General features: G+C 34.0%; 1 long non-coding RNA gene across 5 annotated transcripts in view; it reads right to left on the reverse strand.

Annotated features, from left to right (window-relative positions):
* The window catches only part of LOC145664344 (uncharacterized), a 563008-nt gene that overhangs the window by 88947 nt on the left and 452911 nt on the right, over window positions 1–21150 (reverse strand). Inside the window, exon 2 of one of the 5 annotated variants that reach the window (XR_014127415.1) lies at window positions 13343–13427. The exons of the other annotated variants lie outside the window; for them this stretch is intronic. This is a non-coding gene — a long non-coding RNA (uncharacterized LOC145664344). The remainder of the gene's footprint in view (window positions 1–13342; window positions 13428–21150) is intronic. 5 annotated transcript variants of the gene reach the window in all.

The raw sequence follows: 21150 nt of genomic DNA on the forward strand, positions 1-21150 counted from the left end.
ATTTTCTCGTCTCATCTGGGGGGTAAGTTCCATTTTGTATTCGATTCAGGCACTTGTGCAACATGAATACTTTCTTATGTGTAAATACATTGTTAGCAAAACAGTAAACTCTAAGCACGTTTTCACATTGTGTTCATCATCAATCGGGTAAAAATGTGTTCCATTTGTTTTCTTGTATATTCTTACAACGTTAATTATTTTCTATAACTCGTCGTCAGTTAGTAAAACTATCAAATCACGCTATTTGTAATTACTTTTGCCTCTGCTGTTCATTGAATGGGTCCATAGTTAACGAACATCTTCATCTCCGTCATTAGGAACTAATACTTTTTCTTTCTTTTCTTTTTTTACATATAACAATCTGGTAGTATATACCTTTATTGCCAACTTCTCTCGGTGCACAATCGGCCCTAGCTTCTTGCTATTAAATTGCTGCAAGGAGACAATTACCTAAACTACAAATACATTCCACTAAAGTGGAAATTATTTAATCTTTTCTAATATATCGGTATGTATGAGTTGAAAACTCAAAATAATACAAACATTTATTCAAATATATTTTTGTTTTAAATAAACAAATTTAATGACACCATATTTTTTACCCATTTTTGTGTCTCACCAATATAGCACCAAACACTAGTACTTTTCATTTCGTTACAAGAACTCGGTCATTCTGATTGAGAGCCAGAGTTAGTCGTTGCATCCAGAATCAAAATTTCGATATCAACTTGTTGTTTCGTAACATTTAAATTTTAATACAAAAAATAACATAAACAATAAGGCTAATAGACAGTAATGTATGTTTTAACAGTTTTGTTAACTTGAATCGATGATATTGCCAAAAGGACTTGAGGACTATATTGAAGACACACAATTTAAATCTTTTCATGGTGATGTCTCTCCACTCAACTCTACAATTCAACGTTGCGCTTAACAATATTGTGAAACTTTTGACTGAAGTCTTTTCTATATAGGGAGTTGTGTATATCCCTAGAGAAACCTGTATATAACTGATCCTTTCCACAATGATCATTCAATTGAACATAGTAAGAAAACATATTGGTCCCATACTCACACAGTTATCTATGCAACTGTCACGGATCGAAATAAAAGAATGCTTGTATTAGCATTATAAAATTAATAATTATTATAATATATTCTACTTATTTCCTCTGGATGGACTTCATACTGAGTTTTATAGCTAACTTATTTTCTTCAATTACGGCTAATTTAATTCTGTAACTAAACTAATTTATTTTATCTGGAATCCTGAAGCCTGCAAACATAATATTTTATACGGTTACTTACTACAACAAATTTAATTCCGATTGGATGCGTTCGGTGTATGACTTTCTGTTAGCGAATGTATGACTGAAAATTCCACCACCGATAACTCAGAAATCGAAACCCCACCCAACATATTATTTCATACGCTTATCAAGTAGGTCAAGATCTAATATTGTGTGAACATTGATCCCGACCGGGTGAGTTCAGTGTGTAGCTTTTAGTTTTCGAAAATATAACTCTAAATTTGACGACCCGTAGCTCCGGAACAGAAACCCTGCGCAACATATATTTTTTTACACCTTTTAATGGCAGGTTAAGTGCTACCACGATTCTAAGCTTGATCAATCGGATAAGTTCGATTAAACTTCTGCGATGTATAGTCTCCTTGACTTTTCAGAAAAAAAATAGTTAAGGAGGGAGAAAGAATCAATCCATTTTATGAGAATGTGTTCAGACACACTCAGCGCAGCCTATGCTACGACGAATATTTATATGCAATTCACCCTTGGTGTATTTAATAGAATAGTAATTAACATTTATAATTAAAATATGAAGAAATTATTATTTTTTGCTTGGAATGCAAATGCAATTGCTCATTATACAGATATTTCTTAGGTTATTAAATAGGTAATCAATAATATATTCTCGACCAATCAGTGATAAATAGTCATATGTTAAAATCGTAATATATATAAGAAACTACCGCTTTAATAGCAATTAAGCCTATTTGAATTTTCTAAACTTGGGACCAATTTTTTATGAATTTGTTAATAATTAAAATATTTTTATTCACAGTGGCATCTAATTCTCACAAAAATTAGAAGTTATCTCTAATTTTGACCCCAAACTTTCTTCTTCATGTATACAGATATTCCGAAAAAGTGCAGTAATCGAGTATGTTTTACAAACAACATACTGCCTTACTGGTAGACTATAGAAATACACTAGACACGTTTTAATCTGGGGCATTCGGGTACATGGCACACCAAAACCCTGCACCACGAACAGGACCCCACCGCACCCAGAAATTTTTGTTGGGAAGGATCTTAAGTCTTTTTTCAGGGTGTGTCCAATACATCTATGTAGTATTGAACCAGTGCTATTCTGCACCCGAAAAGACGATAAGTAATTAAAAATTATTGCTACATATATTCTAAGAAAAAATACTCGAACTAGATTATTTTTAAATGAAAATAAATCGTACAGATGTTTTAAAATCAGATTATTAGGCTACACCAATAATATTTTGTCTGTTAAACAAGTATAGTTTAGTACAGTTATGTTGATAAAGTATACGAATGTCAGTCGAAATTCGAAGTTTTGGAGGGTCCGAACCCAGTGGACCCCCGCGTGGGTTCACCCCTGACTATGAACACCATGTGTATTGGTTTTCTCAGAGTTCTCTAAATTTCCCTCTGACCTTCTTCATTCTATCACTTCTTTCATTACCATCATTGTCTTCCTTGGACTCAGAACTTGAATACGTAACGTCAAACTAAAAATAATGCTCGTAGATAATAGAAAGAAAGCATAAAACTCTGCTTGTATCGGTGGAGATAATCTTAATCATAATTCTTGTTCTATTGTAGGATTGTCATCTATTTCGGAAAAATGGGACTATCTCGGAGTCATAAGGAGTATAAATTGTCCCCGCCAGTTAGGCCGGTGGCAATGGCCGAGTGTTCTCGGGTGTTCAGTGTAATCCAGTGGGAGTCCAAATCCCTCTGAAGAGCGTTGTAGAAATTTCAATTGTCCTAGATATGTTTGTGTTCGTGTCCATGTCCACTTTGGTAAGGATTAAAACTCTATAAAAGGAAACTTAGTTGCTGAGGAAAGTAAGGAATAATCGGTTGATATTTCTTTCTAAATAAAGTTCAATGTAAATCATGGATTTTTTGTGCTTTAGAATTAATCTTTCTTCATTCTTACAAGTTAACTTGAACATCAAATACTCACAATATAGGACTCAATGGAAATATCTAGCCTAATATATTCCAGTAGAGTAAGCTAGTTTTATTAAGAGCTATGTTTCAGAAAAGCATTATTAGGAACATCTGAAGATAGCACAGTTTTCCTTTTCTCTTTAGGTCATAGTGTTAATGAGGAAATTCTAGTTTTACTTTCGACAGAAGATATAAGAAAGTATGATAATCATGAAAAAATCGAATTCGAGATTTCAATAGGTCTTCACGTTTCATGATCGCTACATGCCGAAAAAGACATTTTTAAATGTCCGTTCTTTCTTCCCTATGTGTATTTGAATAGAAGCCGTTCAATGTATCTATTTTTTATACAATAAATTTTAACCTTAAAATTTCGTACGATTGTCCAGTGAGGTTTCTCGAATGTTATTTCTACCATCCCAATACTGATGAGTGAACATGAAAAATTCAAATTTTCTCAAAACCAACTCTAAGATTTTTCTTTATATTTCATTCATTAATATTTCATGACAACCCTGTATTATGGTATAAGACATTTCTTTTGTAAAAATCCAGAAGGGGCAGTTTACTCTTGGAGGTAAGTTATTTTCGAACAATGTTTTTTTTTTTTCAAAAATAATTCAGGCGATTTTATTCATATTTCAAAAATAATAATTATTCAATGTGTTATAATTATTACTCCATTATTAATAAATATTAACAATTATTCCAATATTCCACAAAGTATTAACAATCTGATAATACGGCATAACTTGTTTGTTCTGAAAAGATCCACACGGGGTAATTTGCTCTTAAGGGTGATAACCTAATAATATGGCACAACTTATTTGTGTATGTATTATGTAATATGATATGTGTATAATATGATATAACTTCATGGGTGAGCTTCTTTCGATTTTCTCAAAAACGACTCAAGTGATTTTGTTCTATTTGGTAAATAAATATTTCATTAATAGCCTGACAATATGGTACTTTCAAGAGTGATATTTTTTCTGATGTGTTTTGTGGGAACACCTTACAATTGTGTTCGTATTTCTCAAATAAATGTTTCAGTAATAAATATAGCAGAACATGATTTAATTTAAGAAATTGAAGCGATAAAGTTAGTGCTATGGCTCGTACCTTTTTGTTACTGACAAATGCAAAGTGGACTGACAAAAAATGTTAAGTTTGTTATCAATTAGTGCTATTTACTAGTATTAAGTACAACATGGTCCGTGAAAATTGTATACAATTTTATTCTTAAATACAGTGGCAATCATTCGAAGTATCGTCTTCAAATAAAGAATCTTTCGAAACATATTAATTGGTATTAGAAATCTCAAAACACAATCATCAAATTACAGCTACCAAATTCAATTAGATGCCTACTCCTTTTGTAAAACAATACAAAAATATATGTGTGTTGATCTTTCTTCATTTTTTTAAAAAAATGGATTTATCTGTCCATTTCAGTTTCTTAAGTCTTTGACCCGTTTCTGGAAAGAAACTTAGTCAGACTTTATCTTTAGGCAAAGAAAATATATCAATTGGGAATTAAGTCTTCACAAAATTGTCTAGAGAACTATTGCTCTCTGCGAAAGAAAACTGAGCTAAAAAAATAACAGACTCACAGTATTATAAATAAATCTCTTGAGAGAAGCAATGCAGAAGAGTATTGGGGAGGCCTCCGATCAGTGAGTTTGCCCTAATGCTCCTAATAACTGAGTTATCATGAAGGTGTTGCAGAGTTGAAGCTTAATTACTCTGCTAGAAGCTATAATAACATTCCCACTGGTTAATATATATATATGGTTTCCTGTTTGGTTCTGTGTGGATTTTCTCCTTCGGACTCCTTGCTTTAACAACGGCTAGCTCTTTCCTCCTGGACTAGACCTTTCGACTTCAATCAAGATATATTATGTATACGTTTTTGATAATCACAATGACATATTAATAAACGGTTTTGAAGTCATTTCAATCATATTATTCAAGGGCCTACTATTTGCATGATGTGTATTATACAATGCCAAGTTTTTTTTTAAATTTGTTTAAAATTTAAGTGATATTTTGAAGCCTTTAAGTGTAACGTCCAACCATTATGCCCCTTAGGCTAAGGGAGACAGATGATTAAGGCAAATGAAGATGTTGGAAGAATTGGCGAAAGAAGGACGTGGGAGGAAAAGTACCCCGGGAAAACTTAAGAACACGATGTTGTCCACCACAACCTTACTGGAACGAAATCGAACCAGGGATCCTACGCAAGTGATGTTTTGAATTTAACAACGTTGATGATGGTAGTAACCAACACAAGTCTCGAACTAATCTGAAATCTTAGAATGGACAAATCTATCGTACACAAAATAAATATCAGTTTAAGCATTCATTAATAAGTGAGCAGGCTAATATAAGCTTCAAACAGCTGGTGCGAAACTCCTTCGTCAGAGGCGCTCAGGTACGATGCATCACTTGTACCGCCGATAGTTACACCTCCACTAACTAGTTACGAAGTTATTGTGGAAAGATATCTGTAAACTGTGTAAATTATGTATAATTTTGACAGTGGCTCTGCAATTATATAGTCATAGAAACAATCAATTATGGACATTTAAAAAAATTGCAATTGCAGCAGGTGTTATACGAAATTCTCACTTAATTGAATACACAACGAAGTTTACAATGAATGTATTGCTTTGTAGTACTCAACTGTTAACGATTAGAATAACAGATGTTTATGTCATAAGGAGAGTGAGAAATGCATTCCTTCTTGAAATGAGTTTTTGCTATTCAACAAACTTCTGTATAGGACTAGACTAACATTCTCTTGTCCGTGGATGTGTCTGTTCCATCGTAACTTTCGTAAATACTTTTTTCATTAATGATGAAATATAACTGGTGTTGCATTTAATATTTAAGAATTGTATTCGGTGTTGAAATTGATCAGGAACGCGGTGGATGAATTCAACCTCAATTTGAGGTTTTAATATCCTGAGACATCAAAAATTTGATTTTTACACAGCCGCACACACACACACACAAAATAATAATAATAATAATAATAATAATAATAATAATAATAATAATAATAATAATAATAATAATAATAATGTGCAGCGGATCTCAAGATATGCATTCGATTTATTTTGTTACACAGAATCCAAATTTCGAAACGCCAAGAAGATTGACCGTGTCAAATATTTTACGGGTGAAAAACTAGAGTGATTTTGGATAAGGAGGACACATATTTTTCGCCCATAAAAAATTAGTTATACGTACATATTTTGAGACTTTAGTCCATTTCGAGCAGAGTTTAAATCAACACTATTTCAGAACATGATAACGTTGGTTATACGCGATATTGCAATATAGTTATCTTATGATTATTTGATCTCAGTTGTTTTATAGCATTATATATGTATTGTATATGGAATCCGAATGTTTTCTCAAATTCCCGCAAGAACATTCGTGATCGTTTCTGTTTACACTAACAAAATCACATTGCAATATCTAGTGTTTCTATTCAATTAAATATTATTCTTACTAATGACTACATCGCAACCTAATTTATTCATAGTTATCCCATTAACCTATGCTGGGCTGTCACTAAACAAAAGCCATTAATAAGGGGATTCAACAAACTTTCATCTTTCTTTCTAACGCAAACACTGGTACTACAAAACTCGTCATTAGTTACCAATTCGATAATATACTACAACATTCTTTCCAGGTTTTTTTTTTTTATCAAAATTACTTTATCTTACATTTTATTCTACAATTCTTCAATTGTGTGACTTCGCGACGTTTTGATCTTTTGGCACTCTTGTGAACCCTTAAGCCAGACATGGAAAAGCATCAAAGATCATACCAATATCATAACACCTTCTTGAAGTTGGAATTTAGCATGTTCCTCTTACACATACCACAACAAAAGTAATGAGAAAACTCCTAATATGGTACCAATTAAATTCCTCTTGCGTTTTCTCTTATCCCAGCAATTATCGTATTTCTTATCCAAATTCCATTGATTTGATTTTTTCCCCATTGAATAGTACCATGGTGTCCTGTTGGAAATGTAAATTTAAGTCTATGGTGGTGGTCAGCTTAATATTAACTGTACAGATTTCTGAAGCCACCTCTTATTGAATATGAGTTTATGAAGTAACGTCTAACGGACCTAATTGCCGCTAGAATTCAGCTAGGAAAATGGCCTAATCGCGTAATTTGACATTTAGAACTTGTACTGATACTACGTCGAAGCCTATTATGAAAACAATAGCTAACGTGGTTCATCTGTCTACAGGCAAAGTATTTAGTTTCATGAGCTCTACATTGTTTAACAAGGTGCTTAAGACCACATGCCAAATATCGTATAATTCGGCAAGAACAATGTTGTTCCCTTGACACTGACAGGTTAGAGACGGATAAATGTATAATTCTCTGCTCTTGGTCCTCCCAAGATTTGCTTATATTCAGTGCATTACTTGGAGTTATATTCGGTTCGTTCAACATTTTATTCCAAACTACTTCACTTTCAACACCGGTGATAATTTGATCTCTAATTACTGACTCGAATTGGAAACCAAACTCGTACCTTGTAGACTGTGCCTTAATCTCCAAAACATAGTTGTCTAAAGATTGAGCCCGCTGTTTCGTCATGTTATAATAAAAATAAAATCTTTCTTCAAAGATGTTAAATATATTAAGGAAAAGTTCACGGATTTTTCAAAATCCGTGTGATATGTATTGCAAGGTTCTACCAACTGTTTTAAGGTGTCTTAATAGAAAAAATGGATAAAATCAGTAGCGTAACGCAAAAGTGTCGCCCCCCCCCCCCGCAGGATTATTTTTGGGCCCGCCTTCCCATGCTCATTAACTTCCCACCATATTATGTCCCTGTAGAAGTCAATGGTTAAATCCATGGAATATAATAAAATTATAATTAAAATTAATACTCACTGAAAAAGGCAAAAATTATTTTCCCTTAACCTTCGAATGCTAAGATAATTTTTTAAACTGATGTTGCTAGAATGGATGAATTTTCTCCCAGAGCATTTTTCTTTCACCTTTCTTTTCTAAAGTAAATAATGTTTTTCAGAGAAATGGATATTCCGTATTCAGCTCACTTTTTGTAGCCTATAGTTCTTTCGCAGTGGGCTCCCAAACCCTGCGGGCCTCCCCACACTGCAGGCCTTTCGGGCCTCTCAGTTATGCCACTGGATAAAATTGCGAGTATTGAATGGTAATAGAATAGGAATACATAAGAAATCCGCCAACGCAGTTCTCGGCCTTTTCTTCCTTCTCCCTGAAAACTTCCATATTCAATAGGTGCTCTTTAACCCGGCACATTCTGTAAATCCGGCACCAATCGAGCCACTAGCATTGTTTCCATGTGTTTTTCGGAGCATTTGTTGAGCTTGACTGCCAGGTTACGCCATTGCGCTTCCAGTGTCATTGGTTCGTTACGTGCTTATCCTTTCAGTACAGTATCCGTGTTTTCTAGCAGTTACATATCACGTTTCCTCATGTTTTAAACGTTTGCATTTTTATCTAGAACAGTTTATCTTCGGTAATTATGTTAAAACTATATTGACTTTGACAATCCAGCAAAATCACTAATCCGGCACTGTTGTGATCAACGAATTTGCCGGATTAAAGAGCATCTAAAATTAATTTGATTTCAGTTTAGCGTCCCTTTCAGCAGCGAGGCTATATGAGACGTGGACTTACAGCATAACATGGAATCTGAACTAAATGAGCTCTCGGCGGGAATCGAACCTGGGTCTCCCATTCCAAAGGCGCGTACGCTAATCGCTTAGCCACGAGGAATCGCTTAGCTTAATGTAGTTTGTATCCATGTTGTATAATGTCTTCGTGTGTCCCCACAAAAAGTGCTATCGCCAGTTATTTTTATTAGTGAAACCACCTTCTAATATCTTGTTATTTCTCTTCTAATCTACATTGTTCTTTCTAAAGCTCTACTTACACCATGCTTACAACAACCAACAAATATAAAATGATTATATTGCTAACCATATTTATTCACAATTAATTATACCATCAACCGATGTTGTTCTCGCTATACGGTACCCATCACTAAGTAGACTAAACAAACCTTCATCTTCCCCTTAACCTGGTACCACATAAGGGTTCAATGTTTTCGAATTCCACAATAATCTAAGTTTTTAATAAGACCTCTTGTAACTATTGTAATTCATTGGAAAAATCAAGTATTACTATTAGAATTGCAAGAGGGTAAACTCTTAGCAAATATAAATTTGATATTACTCAATCCGCCTGCGTTTTTTGTTTAGAAATCTTACTTTTTTTGCACGGACAATACGCATACCTGAATTTTATGATTTAAGTCTAAATGGAAATTTTCATTATGAAGAAATTCGTGGCAAATTAATTATTCCTTTATTAGAAATAGATTTTTAGTATTTCAATGTCATTATGTATTCTATGTACCACCTCGTGTCTCTTTTAGGATGTAAACACACTTCTTAATATATAAAATTACTATCGTCCTTTGTAAAGTAAAAGGTTATTTGAATTATCAATGAGTATACATAGCAAAAACTGAGATGTTGAATTAACACAACCACTTTAGCGTAATGACTACCACTTTAGCGTATTACTTGTGTTAAATTAACACCAACGACATCGCCTCCCGAGCAAATCAGAAATAACTCTTTACTGGTTGTTAAGTATTTCCATTGTTTTTTATTGTTTGGTAGAAACAAAGCTTTATGCAGTATGTTTGGCATTTATACCAAGCAACGAATAACGTTCTATATTTTCTGTAATCAGTGGTAATAATAGTTTTGTAAACTTGTCAACTGTCTGACAACAATTACACAAGTATGGTTCTGCCATCTTCTGTTCCGCTGACACAAGAATAAAAGATAATGAAAACAGATGGCAGCACTTCTATCATGTAACTGTTTACAATTCCATTTAACAATTCCCTAATTAATTAGGAAATTGTTTTAGCTTACCTACCAAAGAGTACGCAACATTCTTCATTATGTTAATATTCTCAGATCATTGGTCCCATTTACCTTGCAGAATGGTTCGATCTGATGCAAATCAACACATTGAGTTAATCACTAAGGCTGAATAACGATTCACTTCGGGTGCAGAATAATATCCGTTCAATACTACACAGTCGTACTGGCTTACAGTATCGAATCCTCGCCCCCAAAGCTTGGACACCTGTCAATTAAAATTTCTGGGTGCGCCCCTGCTTTCAAGTACGATTCTAATTTTCCATGACCCCCACAGCAGGAGTGATTACATGCGGGTTTTAGGACGCATCTTGCGACCCTGACATTTTGTTGTGAGAGTGGAGAACAATTTTTCATTGAGAATGGGGAGATCGAACTTGAATTACACCATAATGACGCTGTCGAAAATGGCAAAAAGGTCCAAAATTTAATATAATTTGGTCTACAAAACAAGTTACCGTAGTTCCGTCAGAACCAATTCTATTTTTCTTTGGGGAGGGGGGGGGTGAATTTGCATCCTAACACTGGGGGAATGAGCACCCGCAGTTGGTGAGGAGTATGTTAAATATTGGCCATTACCGCTTTAAGACATAATATACTGAAATATCCAATGGATATTTTGGCAAATGAAAGATCAGTTTCAAGTTAAGCGTCAGTCACACACAGTGGCGTAGCACACTTTTGCTCCCCCCCCCCCCGCAAAGTAGAGAGAAGGGGCCCTAGTTGTAAAGCCGATAGAAGTAAGATTGAAGTTCTACTTCTTTAAATCTTTAATCATCGCAAGACTTCGGGGCCCCCTATACGTCGGGGCCCCCCGCACTGCGGGGGTTGCGGGGGCAGCTGCTACGCCACGGTATCTTTCTAATTATTGTTACATTTCGTAGTCTTCCCATTAAATGTGGCCTGGAAGTGTCATAGAGGGTTGTTTATTATGGTGAAAGGCACAAACTAACCAGCGTAGTTTAAAACCACACTTCACTTTTATCCAGTACGAAGTACCTCCCACCTAGCCGTTATTAATATTTAATTAGCAGTATTTAATTACCTGCAGTTACCAAATCTACTTCAAGAAATATATGATTTATCTGTAATAACTTGTAAGCTTCCATTGATAATCATGGGGAATTATTAGTCTGAACTGTAAATTTCAGACAACTTTAGTTTCATCTTGTGAGCTTTGGAGAAGAAGAACAGTACGTAGTATTTTGTTTCGAAATTCGTTTACACTTCAGAACTCCAAACCCGATGCGGATATCAGCGAAGTTGATCAAGTTTTGTTGGACTTTTCTCTCCTCTTAGCTTCTTGAATTAAGGAGACCTTGAAACTGAATTCCTTCGATTGCTAAATTTCTTGTGTGATACTTCTCTCCCGTAAACAGAAATAGAAAAGATGAATGCTTGCAGTACTAGGCTGGTACCAAACCAAACCTAGAGAAATAAAGTATTATTCATTTATTTTGTAAGGGGCCGCGGTGGCTCAGTGGTAGAGCGTTCATCTCTGGTGCTTGGGCTCCCGGGTTCGATCCCAGCCCCCGCCAAGTGAACTTTGTGGGGGACAAACACCGTGTGCGTGGGTTTTCTCGGGGTTCTCCCGTTTCCTCCCACTTTCTTCATTCCACCAATTCATTCATTCATTACTAATCATCACCGTCTCCTTTAGCCTAACCGGCATAAGAGTGGGGCGTAAAACTCAAAGATTTCATTTATTTTGTAAGTAAATCAAATTAAATATCGAAATAACTAGGATTTTGGAAGAGGCATGTGTTTTTCATGTTATTTACAATAAAATTGTACAGTAATACAGATATTTACACAGTAGTTTAATACGAAACGAAATCTAGTTTAGAAGATTCTTACTGAATCTATATTATTATTACGTACAATAAGTTTCGAACAGTTTGAAATCATTTTAATATTTTTAAAGAATTGTGCAAATCTTATAATAAATATTTTTTCCTAAATAGGCGACAAGAGGAAGTTCTCCATTTTGGATAATTTATCAATATCAAATTATTTGTGAATTCTCAAATCGTGCATATTAGCATTAGTCATTTTCCGTCAAAATTGATACCATGAGATACATCCGATTATGTTATATGCTATAAACTAACTAAAAACTTACTCTTTTGAGGTTTTTACAGACCACGTAAAAACTATGTAGGTAAAAAGATTTTATACTATAAAAATATTACACTGAATGAAGATTTCAGACTGCCGCAATGAAATTTATTACTGACACTTAATAACCTACCAACACAGTATATATCGAGCAATAGTAAGTTCTGCTACTTAATACTTTACTCCAGAATTTTGCTTATTTTCTTTCGCAATCCTACAAAGATGGTTGAATAAAAGAATCGCAGATACATCGGCGCGAAAGGCGGGAATCAGGAGGTTCGTTTCCCGCCAGATCATCAGGGGACAGCTCCGTTTTCTTGTATCCTAATATCGATGCTATTATTAAACTGGAGCAGAAGTGGATGTAGCTATTATGGATTTACAGTTTTGATTTAACTTAACATGGGTCAAAGCATTTTTCTTTCTCGTGTTTCTCTGATCCGATCCTGAAGATTTCTATTTTTTTTTTTTTTTTTTTTCAATACAGATACGTGAATGTAGCTGTACCAATGGAAAATGGTGTACCAATGCACCTTTGATCATATTAAATTTGCCATGTATTATATTAATAATCGATTTTCTTGTAAACTTTTACAATATTGATACAATAGACTACAACCATAATATGTAAATAAAACTTCCATAGGTACAACTGCAATAACGAATATGTCGTTTACAATTACTATCCCGCCATTTTCCAGGACAACTTCATAGACCTGAGATTAGTGTTTATGGCTCATGTGAAAGTTCTGAATCTATGTTAGCTATATTTACTGCTGTTCTTCTTAAAAAAAAAGAAAAAAAACTATGTTTATATGGCACAGTTTTTTTCTTCAAACATAAAATTTCTTTTTAATTGTTACATAGCATGGTCAAGGTGCTTACTTTTTCCTGGACAGACATTTGTTCTGTTTTAAAATTTATCAGTATAGTGTGTGTCTATCCTGGGTTGAAGGAAGTAGAGTTTATTATATATATCATAAATCACTGAAATATAAATACGTTTACCTTAAAAGGAGTGTTGTTTCCGACTTTTTTTTTCATCTGAAACAGCACCGGGTCGGATCTAATCCAAACGTATCATCAATGCACTCTAGAAGGATCAAACCCAATTTTTAAAACCAAATAGAATTTCTAATTTATAGTAATTGTATTTACACATTTCAGATTACTCTACATACTTTTATTATCTTGTACTATCAATACGTAAATAGAACTTCATGGCTGTACCAGTACTCGTGCACAATAATAAAAAAAAAACTATTTTCTGTTTCAAAACTATGGCATTATTTTCACATTTCACATGGACGTCAGGAAAAGGAAATTTGAATTAATAATCACACAACTAGGCCTATACTCCATTTGACGACTGTGATACTATATAGGCTATATATTGAACGTGGTATCCAGCAAATTCATACAAATCAAATCAATTCAAAACAAGAATTGAAAATTTCATATCGTACACTCTACTTAAACAGAATTTTGCTATCGTAAAATTAGAATTACATCATTATGCATTTGCAGAATTCGTACAAAAAGAAAACTTTCTTTTTTACCTTCTCGTGAAACTGAATTTGCATTCTGAAGTAATAGAAACCTTATGTAGATACGTGTTCCTATCAGTTCTAAAAACAGGTTCAGATCCACGAGGAGGAAATTAACAATTAGACATAGAGGTTCAATGTAGTGACAAGAATTTGAAAGAGAAAGTAGTTTTCCAAATTTTGCAGTTCTCTATATCTTATAAATATGCTGGCTTTAAAATAAAAGCCAAAAACGCCATTCTTTGAAAAGTATTTCCGATGGTCATCTCTGTTCAATTGCCATTCAGTAGAAACATATATATAATGCTCGTCGTTACTATTTCAATGAGCAACAATACAGCATTCGAAACCAGCATAAGTATATATTGTCTTTTAAGCGTTAGCATATCAACAAGCTATAAAGAACTGCAAAATTTGAAAAGTTACTTTTTTTTTTTTTTAACCACATTGACCCTCTATGTCTACACTTTCCAAACGGAACTAATACCTCTCAGTAATCTGTAATACCTCTCAGATCTCAATTTAACTGTCGTCAAATTATATGCTTTAGGCAGGAGTACATGTGATGCAAGGGAGTGTTCGGAAACTTTTGAGCGGAAGTATATATATATATATATATATATATATATATATATATATATATATATATATATATATATATATATATATATATATATATATATATATGAAATATGAACAAAATCGGCAGAGAAATTTCTGAGACATTCGTTCATAAAAATCTCATTCCCAAGACTAGACTAATCTTTTCGGAATTTTTCAACGGAAATTGCTTACGTTTAATTGCATGACAATTAATAAAATATCTGTTTACGAAATACGATCCAAATCGCCTCAGTAGTTTGTGAAAAACAAAACCGAAAAAGCACCCAAGTAAAATGACAGTTGCGAAGTTTTTTTTTTTTTTTTAAAAAAAAAGAAGTAATGACTTGCTACATATATCTATTAATGAAACATTTGTTTATAAAATATGAACAAAATTACCTGAGATGTTTTATAAACAATTGTTTATTTAAAAAAAAAAAACAACTTTTGGAAGTTTTCTAGAAAAATGACATATAACGTATTAAGGGATATTAATGGTTTATTGATTTATGAGAAATAAACATAAGTGTTAGAGCCATTGTAGATCAAATTGCCAATTTTTTGTTTTCAGTCTCCACTTAGCTACCTTTTGAGAGGTACCGGTATTAGAAATATTCAAGAATCTGTCTTAGAAACTCTAGAGAAAAATGAAATGAAATCTTTGAGTTTAACGTCCCGGGCTTATGCCGGTTAGGCTAAAGGAGACGGTGATGATGAGTAATGAATGAAATGATGGAATGAAGAAAGTGGCAGGAAACGGAAGAACCGCGGGAAAACCCACGCACACGGTGTTTGTCCACCACAAAGTATTCTTGGCGGGAGCTGGGAACTCTAGAGAATCTTAGAAACTCCTTAAGTTTGAAATTCGGTCTGAGTACGTTGAACAGTATGGCTTCCAGGATAATGTGCTGTATATACATCGTGAGAAACGAACGAATGGATGAACAGACGGACAGACATCCAAAAATAACTTTTTTGGTATAGGGGTCACGAAACGTGTAAATTCGTTGATATCTCAAACTCCAATTATTTTCCACTAATTCCATACTTTCTTCTCTTCTGAAAGTTAAAAGAAAAGTAAATAAATTATTATATAAAAGAATAGGATCGAACGTGTATGGAAACTCCTCTGAAATTGTTTTTATGAAAAGTAAAGAAACCACATAATTGCATAACCTTTTCAAAATTATGCATTCTGCGGTACATCAACGTGCACAACTTCAGTGCTGTAGCATAATGTTTCGGCAAAGTAACATTTCTTCCTAACTTCTGCAAATTTGGGATTGGTGTTCGACAGTAGCACCGATTAAATCTGAAACTCAATTATACCCATATTTCTAGCTTCTAGCAACAGAAAAACCGTGTTTTGAAAGATTTCCTGTTGCTTTTCATTAAGTTGTCAATTTTAGTTGTCAAGTTTAGTTTGCTACTTCCTAGATGTTTGTTTAAACATGAAAAAATAATACATCCAATTTTAGTCAAAATTCGCGGGTTTCGAAACCTGTTTCCAATCTTTTTAAATTTATTTTTTAAAAACCCATTCGTGTGTTGCGCTATTCTAGTCAATACAATTATCGTCACTCTATTTGCTATATTATACTTACGGCACCACTAATGAATCATTAGGAAGTTCGTGCAAAAGGTTTTATGAAAAGACGTATGTCGTATATAGTCGTTCACTAGATGTACCTTTGCGTTTTTTATTGTATTTTCTGACAGGAGTTAAAATAAGTTTTTAAGTTTCTGTTTAATCTTATCAATATTTTATTTTTGTATAACACGTAATGGTTCATTTTGCTTTGGGGTCCAAAAAAAAAAAAAAAAAAATAGGGTTCGCTTGCCTGAGGTTCTTCCGCTGGTTGCAGGCCTGTACAGACATAATATCAATTTATTTTGGAAATGCAATGGACATTTAACTACGATATAAATCAATAGGACAGATGAAGCAAAGATACCGTAGGTTCTCAACCGAAGACAAAATGGAATCCGAAGTATCGTAATCAGGGACGTCGTCAGGAATTTATTCCAAGAAGAAGGCAAAAAGATCTATTTCAAGTGGGGAAAGACCGATTTCAAGGGGAGAAAGAAAAAACTCGCGAATATAGAAGTACACCCACTCTTTGATGCACACATGGAGACAATACGTCATATAAAACAACAATTATTTAAGCACATATCCGTATTAACTACAATAAAAACTAATACTACAGTATTTAATATATTAAGTATTTCAATACGTGAGAGCATATTAGTATGTTTTGACATGTAGATTATCTCCAAGAACATATTACCCATCGAAAATTCAGGGTCAACTGACCCCGCTTTGAGCGGTAATACTCCCTAACCTGAGACCACATGCATCAACTACGCAAGCGTGGTAAGGGTAAGTATCAGAATGACATAGTTCATTCGATTTTTTGTATTCAGTAAATAAGTGAAATATGAAAACAATCAAACATGTACGAATCAAAGATTATTTGTTTACTCAAGAGAAGACATGAATTGTCGTAGATTCAGTTTAAAGATCAAGATGAAAAAGATCTTGAGATCGGTAAACAATTTAGGTCTATTCGTAATATCTATAACAAATAAAATTCGATCGATGATAAAATATCGCTATCAAAGTCGAATACACCTTTAGATCTACCAAATCTTATCTTCTAGAAACATTAATAAGGTAAAAAAAAATTTACTTATTATTAACTACTATGAGAAAAGTGTATTAAATAGAATACATTATTTCTTTCCTAATAAGGGCTCAGTTACAGAACGCTCACCCGTAGTGCAACGAGTCCCTAGGTCGATCCCCGTTCATAAGAAGTTTTTGTGGACACCATCGTGTTTGGGATTTTATTACTTCTCCCGTTTATTCCACCAATTCTTTCTTAATCATTCGCTTCCAGTAATTACTCGTCTTCTGGAGACGAAAAGCCATAACTGCGAAACGTTTACTTTAAACGTTTTCTCCCTTTCTTAGTAATAACTTGTTAGAATATTGGGAAGGAATAAAGTAAAACTGATCGCTCATAAAGAGATGGGAAATTAAGCTAATATCAACTGTGGAAATATTTCTGGTATCCTTAAGTTCAACTATGTTTCCCACACTTTTAGAAAAACAAATAAACAAAAATATGAATGGACTGTAGTTATACTATATTGTCCGTACATGAGGTACAGTAGGTAGATTAAGTTCGAGAATATATTGTAACGGGTCCAAATAGCATTTTCTATATATAAAATGTTACGTTATTGTAGAACAACATCCTAACGTTATAACAAGTTAAATATTTCTTTTGCTATGTCAACTAGTACATTCTATAATACGAAAGTTAAACTTAGTCAAGCAAAGCTTGAAGTCGCAAGTACTTCATTAATGTTGTTTCCAAAATGCCACGGAATTATACAGATTAATAATACATTAATATCACTTTTGTGTTTAGTGAATACAAGTTCTGAAACAATAATATTACTGTTTATTTTCTGTTTCAGAATTGTAATAAATGAACAGAAAAAATACAACTGGGTTAGTTTTTTTTTTACTTCTTTTTATTTATAAAGAGTTCGGTCTCATCTTACGGCAGATTCTAGGATTAATTTGGATTTTTTTTTTTTTTTTGTCAATTTTAGGTTTGGACCTGGAAATGTTTCTTCCACATTTCTCGATCTTTAGCATCCTCTTTTAACTTTCAATGTTTTCTTCTATTTTTCAAACCATCGACCAGTTCTTTCTATTCTTCGCTTTCCTTGCATCTTTACTTCTATGGCACTATAAAGGAGACAATTTCTTCCCAAGATGTGTCCAATCCAATTGGACCTCCTACGAAGGCCAAACCAATTGGCCCTCTTTTTCTCTCCTATAAATTTCAAAATCTTCATTTGTTACTCTCTCTATCAATTTTATTTTCTCCGTCTTCCTCCAACATCACATTTCGAAGCTCTCTAAATATTTATTCTCTAACTTCCTAAAGTCCAAGTCTATGAACCATAAGTCCAGTACTCCATATATAATTAGGTAGCACTTGACCAACTTCTTCTTAGTCCAATATTAAGCCTGCTATTAAGAGTGATCTTTTCTTGTTGAATGTTTGTTTGGCTATGGCAATTCTTGTCATGATCTCTTTGGTGCAGTAAGCGTCTCTGGTCAAAAAAACTTTCCAAATTTTTGAAATGATCGAGCTCTGCAAGTTCTCTTTGTTCTACTCTGACCTTTAAAGGCCCATTTCCACGTGGGATTCTCATGGCTTTCGCTTTCTCGATGTTGATTTCCGTTCCATATAGTTTCCCAGTGTCAACTCTTTTGTCAATCATCTAATGTAGTCTTTCTTCGGTTTTAGCTATAATAACCGTATCATCTGCATACCTGATGTTGTTAATGATCTGTCCTCCAATCTTGAAATCTCAAATTTTCATTAATGCTTCCTTCATTAAACATTCAGTGTGAATATTGAACAATAGCGGCGACATACGGTACTACCTCCTTGTCTGACTGCTCTTCCAACCTCCGCACTATTGGTATCTCCTTCATTTAAGCGCAACCTCACTCGTTGTCCTATGAATAGGTTACGAATGAGTCGTCGGTGTCTCCAGTTGACTCCAATTTCTTTAAGTAGTTTTAGAAGTTTCGTCCAATTGAGCGGCGAAAAGCTTTTTGCCAGTCTATGAAGCACAAACTCAATTCTTCCTTTAGGTCAAGGACTCATTCTGACATAACTCAACTCAATAGCATCTCTGGTGTCTTTTTCCTTTCCACCGAAGAAACTTTCCTGGGGCCCAGTTCGTTTGTAATTATTCGTTCTACTGTGCCCACCGTTAGTCCCAATGTATCACAGATCTCCTGCATGGATTTTATCTCTCTTCCATGATGAAATTTTCAATATGGACAATCTTTCTATCAGTTTATGGTGTTTTTTGACGTCCAGACCTCTGCTTATCTTTCACACTCGTTCGCCCTGATTTGAACTCACGCACCCACTTCCTAACGGTGTTTTCTTCAAGAGCACTATCTCCACACACAGGGCCGTCACGTGGGCGGGACGACCGGAGAAATAGCCCCTATCAATTGCCAAACATCGTGTTGTTTTCATCAGTGATATTAATACAAAGGCTTTCTACCGAAACTCTTGGACTCAATTAAAAGTAGCCATTTACACCATAATTTTAAGTTAGTGCGGAAACTATAGCAAGATAAGGGATCATGTTCTCAATAAGTACATTGCGAAAACTTGTAAATGGTTACACAAAAGCAGGTCAAGTCTCCTACATTCAAAGAATTAAATTCATTCTTAGAAGCAGCATTGCAGAAGTGTAGTATTCGTCTGTTAACGTTGATAGAATAATACTTCTGACTGATGGTAATTCTATAGTTTAATAATCTCAAGCACCCGCACCATCTTCAAACTTTATTCTATTCAATTACATAGGAAATAATTTTTCTGCTTTCTTTAAAATAAATTAGAAATTTTAATAATGGAATTTTACTTTTATATTCAAATCTAATTAGATGCCCCCTGCTTTTCCAAAATGAATTTGTAGTAGATATATAAAGTAATTATTCTCATCATCTTCGGCCCACATACACGATAGGTGAAAATCGTGCTTAACTCGAAAACTTAATGTAACATTCTTTTGTTTTGCTTGTAAATCAAGCATCCTAAGCTCCATACCATATTTATGCAATATTCCAGAACTTCATTATGCTATCTCTAACATTGTCAGGGGCGTCATTGGGGAAGTGCAAGAAGGCAACTATCATTCCACCCAAGTGCTGAGTTTGAGATATACAGTACCTATACATTAATCATCTTTATTCATAATAAATTGATCTGTGAGTCTATGTGCCATGAACTATTCACATAGAAAAAAGTGGCCTAGACTCCTACATTTCGTACACTGATAAATTTCATCAAAAATGAAGTCGTATATGAAATCCTTTATTTTATTCGAATTTCGACACAGGGGGAAAAATTACGAGGAATCAAAACGCATGCATAAACGGAGATTATAAATTCCCGAAACGCCGGATAGTAGTGTCAAAATTTACAGTTTTTGATATCACTTAGATAAATAGTAACACTTCTAAGTCAACTTTAGCTTCCATCGACATGATGGTTTTGGGAGGAGTGTGAAAAATAAATGTCCAAAATGACCAATATTAATGTCAAACTTATAGTTTTTAGGGGAGCTGAGATGAGTAGTAACATTCCTGAAGCTGTTCAATTCCTGCATTAGTCGTTATGATCATGCAGATCTAGTGGGGAGAAGGGGCTGAAAAATAACATATCCAAAATAACTGATATTAATGTCCTGATGACATTTGAGCCCGAGTTTAGGGAAGAATAGACATGGCAGACTATCTGGAAACTGACAGAGGCAACGGTAATTAACAAGGGCGACTCTGCTCTTTCCTGTTTATTTAATTGATTTCTTTACTTTCAAATATGATACATTGTATAAACCTTATATTTCCCTGCGAAGAACGGGTATTTCAGCTAGTATACTAATAAAAACATTAAACTTTTTATATCACCCCGTTTTCTTCAAGGTTCCAACTACTGTTTCAAGTCCTATGAAACGGTAGATCTTACTCACGAGCTAACGATAATCCTTTGAGTGTAATACTACAGACAAATATTAACTTACCCAAAATCGTGAAATAAGCAAGCAGAT

This window comes from Thermobia domestica, chromosome 11, assembly GCF_964235325.1.
Source record: "Thermobia domestica chromosome 11, izTheDome1.hap1.1, whole genome shotgun sequence".
In the NCBI taxonomy this organism is placed as follows: Eukaryota; Metazoa; Arthropoda; class Insecta; order Zygentoma; family Lepismatidae; genus Thermobia; species Thermobia domestica.